This window comes from Pristiophorus japonicus, unplaced genomic scaffold (assembly GCF_044704955.1).
Source record: "Pristiophorus japonicus isolate sPriJap1 unplaced genomic scaffold, sPriJap1.hap1 HAP1_SCAFFOLD_2974, whole genome shotgun sequence".
Classification (NCBI taxonomy): domain Eukaryota; kingdom Metazoa; phylum Chordata; class Chondrichthyes; family Pristiophoridae; genus Pristiophorus; species Pristiophorus japonicus.
In genome coordinates, this window is record NW_027252751.1 from 12,501 (window position 1) to 17,500 (window position 5,000).

Sequence of the window (5,000 nt, forward strand, 5' to 3'; positions counted from 1 at the left end):
AAGGCCCGGTAAGGCGGCCGAATCTGACCTCATAGACTTCCACACAACGGGACTTTTGACTTTCCCGGCCGCGGGTGGCCTCCACCCGGCCTCAGCCATCAGCCCTGCCTGCCTCCAGCCGCCTTCTGGTTAATGAGTTATCCAGCCTGGCACTTCGGTTGCGCCAGCGAGACCAAGTCTCGGCTTTGGTTAATGATTTGAGCCGAACCGACCTGCCCCCCGCCACCGCGGGCTGAACTCGGCAAGGTCTGCCGATTTCCCGACTCCTTTCGGGGCCTAATCGGGTCGCGCGAGCCGCCTGGCGCGATCGGGGCCCATGCCCCGGCCTCTGCCAGGCCTCGGGCAGCCGCTTTTGAAGCCCGACCAAAAACCCGAAAAATGGGCAAAAAGGGAATAAATTCCCGCCCAAAAAGGGTGAATAGTCGGTTGGGCGGCAGCCCTGGTCGGTCTCTGCAGACCTGGAGGCTCGAGACGTTTGTTTGGAAAACTCACCAAGTCTCGATTCTGCCACCTCCTACCTCTGTGCAGATACCCCGCCAACCCCCAAGGACAGAAATGACAAGTGTCAAGTTGGCGGGGCGTCGGGCCACCTGCTGCCGGCCATGAGCATCCAAATCCCCGCAAAAGGGGCATTTTCATTTCTTCATCGGGACTTCCGGCAATTTCCAAGGTTCAACTCATTAACGTTGTTCGCAGACACTTGCCAGAAAATGCAAGTGGCCACTTTGCCGGGCCGACTCGCTTGCCCAAGCGGGAAACCATCAACCGAAGGCCCGGTAAGGCGGCCGAATCTGACCTCATAGACTTCCACACAACGGGACTTTTGACTTTCCCGGCCGCGGGTGGCCTCCACCCGGCCTCAGCCATCAGCCCTGCCTGCCTCCAGCCGCCTTCTGGTTAATGAGTTATCCAGCCTGGCACTTCGGTTGCGCCAGCGAGACCAAGTCTCGGCTTTGGTTAATGATTTGAGCCGAACCGACCTGCCCCCCGCCCCCCCCGGGCTGAACTCGGGCAGGTCTGCCGATTTCCCGACTCCTTTCGGGGCCTAATCGGGTCGCGCGAGCCGCCTGGCGCGATCGGGGACCATGCCCCGGCCTCTGCCAGGCCTCGGGCAGCCGCTTTTGAAGCCCGACCAAAAACCCGAAAAATGGGCAAAAAGGGAATAAATTCCCGCCCAAAAAGAGTGAATAGTCGGTTGGGCGGCAGCCCTGGTCGGTCTCTGCAGACCTGGAGGCTCGAGACGTTTGTTTGGAAAACTCACCAAGTCTCGATTCTGCCACCTCCTACCTCTGTGCAGATACCCCGCCAACCCCCAAGGACAGAAATGACAAGTGTCAAGTTGGCGGGGCGTCGGGCCACCTGCTGCCGGCCATGAGCATCCAAATCCCCGCAAAAGGGGCATTTTCATTTCTTCATCGGGACTTCCGGCAATTTCCGAGGTTCAACTCATTAACGTTGTTCGCAGACACTTGCCAGAAAATGCAAGTGGCCACTTTGCCGGGCCGACTCGCTTGCCCAAGCGGGAAACCATCAACCGAAGGCCCGGTAAGGCGGCCGAATCTGACCTCATAGACTTCCACACAACGGGACTTTTGACTTTCCCGGCCGCGGGTGGCCTCCACCCGGCCTCAGCCATCAGCCCTGCCTGCCTCCAGCCGCCTTCTGGTTAATGAGTTATCCAGCCTGGCACTTCGGTTGCGCCAGCGAGACCAAGTCTCGGCTTTGGTTAATGATTTGAGCCGAACCGACCTGCCCCCCGCCACCGCGGGCTGAACTCGGCAAGGTCTGCCGATTTCCCGACTCCTTTCGGGGCCTAATCGGGTCGCGCGAGCCGCCTGGCGCGATCGGGGCCCATGCCCCGGCCTCTGCCAGGCCTCGGGCAGCCGCTTTTGAAGCCCGACCAAAAACCCGAAAAATGGGCAAAAAGGGAATAAATTCCCGCCCAAAAAGGGTGAATAGTCGGTTGGGCGGCAGCCCTGGTCGGTCTCTGCAGACCTGGAGGCTCGAGACGTTTGTTTGGAAAACTCACCAAGTCTCGATTCTGCCACCTCCTACCTCTGTGCAGATACCCCGCCAACCCCCAAGGACAGAAATGACAAGTGTCAAGTTGGCGGGGCGTCGGGCCACCTGCTGCCGGCCATGAGCATCCAAATCCCCGCAAAAGGGGCATTTTCATTTCTTCATCGGGACTTCCGGCAATTTCCAAGGTTCAACTCATTAACGTTGTTCGCAGACACTTGCCAGAAAATGCAAGTGGCCACTTTGCCGGGCCGACTCGCTTGCCCAAGCGGGAAACCATCAACCGAAGGCCCGGTAAGGCGGCCGAATCTGACCTCATAGACTTCCACACAACGGGACTTTTGACTTTCCCGGCCGCGGGTGGCCTCCACCCGGCCTCAGCCATCAGCCCTGCCTGCCTCCAGCCGCCTTCTGGTTAATGAGTTATCCAGCCTGGCACTTCGGTTGCGCCAGCGAGACCAAGTCTCGGCTTTGGTTAATGATTTGAGCCGAACCGACCTGCCCCCCGCCCCCCCCGGGCTGAACTCGGGCAGGTCTGCCGATTTCCCGACTCCTTTCGGGGCCTAATCGGGTCGCGCGAGCCGCCTGGCGCGATCGGGGACCATGCCCCGGCCTCTGCCAGGCCTCGGGCAGCCGCTTTTGAAGCCCGACCAAAAACCCGAAAAATGGGCAAAAAGGGAATAAATTCCCGCCCAAAAAGGGTGAATAGTCGGTTGGGCGGCAGCCCTGGTCGGTCTCTGCAGACCTGGAGGCTCGAGACGTTTGTTTGGAAAACTCACCAAGTCTCGATTCTGCCACCTCCTACCTCTGTGCAGATACCCCGCCAACCCCCAAGGACAGAAATGACAAGTGTCAAGTTGGCGGGGCGTCGGGCCACCTGCTGCCGGCCATGAGCATCCAAATCCCCGCAAAAGGGGCATTTTCATTTCTTCATCGGGACTTCCGGCAATTTCCGAGGTTCAACTCATTAACGTTGTTCGCAGACACTTGCCAGAAAATGCAAGTGGCCACTTTGCCGGGCCGACTCGCTTGCCCAAGCGGGAAACCATCAACCGAAGGCCCGGTAAGGCGGCCGAATCTGACCTCATAGACTTCCACACAACGGGACTTTTGACTTTCCCGGCCGCGGGTGGCCTCCACCCGGCCTCAGCCATCAGCCCTGCCTGCCTCCAGCCGCCTTCTGGTTAATGAGTTATCCAGCCTGGCACTTCGGTTGCGCCAGCGAGACCAAGTCTCGGCTTTGGTTAATGATTTGAGCCGAACCGACCTGCCCCCCGCCACCGCGGGCTGAACTCGGCAAGGTCTGCCGATTTCCCGACTCCTTTCGGGGCCTAATCGGGTCGCGCGAGCCGCCTGGCGCGATCGGGGCCCATGCCCCGGCCTCTGCCAGGCCTCGGGCAGCCGCTTTTGAAGCCCGACCAAAAACCCGAAAAATGGGCAAAAAGGGAATAAATTCCCGCCCAAAAAGGGTGAATAGTCGGTTGGGCGGCAGCCCTGGTCGGTCTCTGCAGACCTGGAGGCTCGAGACGTTTGTTTGGAAAACTCACCAAGTCTCGATTCTGCCACCTCCTACCTCTGTGCAGATACCCCGCCAACCCCCAAGGACAGAAATGACAAGTGTCAAGTTGGCGGGGCGTCGGGCCACCTGCTGCCGGCCATGAGCATCCAAATCCCCGCAAAAGGGGCATTTTCATTTCTTCATCGGGACTTCCGACAATTGCCGAGGTTCAACTCATTAACGTTGTTCGCAGACACTTGCCAGAAAATGCAAGTGGCCACTTTGCCGGGCCGACTCGCTTGCCCAAGCGGGAAACCATCAACCGCAGGCCCGGTAAGGCGGCCGAATCTGACCTCATAGACTTCCACACAACGGGACTTTTGACTTTCCCGGCCGCGGGTGGCCTCCACCCGGCCTCAGCCATCAGCCCTGCCTGCCTCCAGCCGCCTTCTGGTTAATGAGTTATCCAGCCTGGCACTTCGGTTGCGCCAGCGAGACCAAGTCTCGGCTTTGGTTAATGATTTGAGCCGAACCGACCTGCCCCCCGCCTCCCCCGGGCTGAACTCGGGCAGGTCTGCCGATTTCCCGACTCCTTTCGGGGCCTAATCGGGTCGCGCGAGCCGCCTGGCGCGACCGGGGACATGCCCCGGCCTCTGCCAGGCCTCGGGCTGCCGTTTTTGAAGCCCGACCAAAAACCCGAAAAATGGACAAAAATGGAAAAAATTCCCGCCCAAAAAGGGTGAATAGTCGGTTGGGCGGCAGCCCTGGTCGGTCTCTGCAGACCTGGAGGCTCGAGACGTGACTTTGGAAAACTCACCAATTCTCGATCAGCCACCTCCTACCTCTGTGCAGGTACCCCGCCAACCCCCAAGGACAGAAATGACAAGTGTCAAGTTGGCGGGACGGATTTGACTTCGGTCGCCGAGCCCTGGAACTAATTTCCCGCAAACGGCTTCGGATTTAGCTCCATCCAGACTTCCGGGACGAAACTTGACAGGCCGTATCTCCGCACTCCCGGAGCGCAGCCGCACCGTTCCGGCACCCATCGACGCGGCTGGCCGAGCCCGAGCGAACGCACCCCACGGCGGACGGCTAGGCCTTTCCGATTTTTTCACCCTTTTTCCCGAAAAGATTCCAACTGGCAGGGACATTCGCCCGACGGCTTAAAGACATGCCCTTCTGCCACACTAACGTCCCCGCCTTCGTTTGGCTATGTTGGCTTCGTCATTTCCGTCTTTTATTAAAGATACCATCTTAACACGCCGGTTAACCATTTGCCAGAGTTTTCGGTTAATGGTTTGCCACCTTCAACCCATTTGGTTAACCATTTGCCGCCGACAATTTTCAGTTCATCAGTTGCCACATTCAGACTTTCTTCTCCGGTTGCATTTCGCGGACTTCCAGCGCGCTCGGCTTCGGGTCGGCCCGCAGGAATGTGGTAGCGTTCGATGCCGCTTGCCTTCCTCTTCCCCGCGCCGCGCAC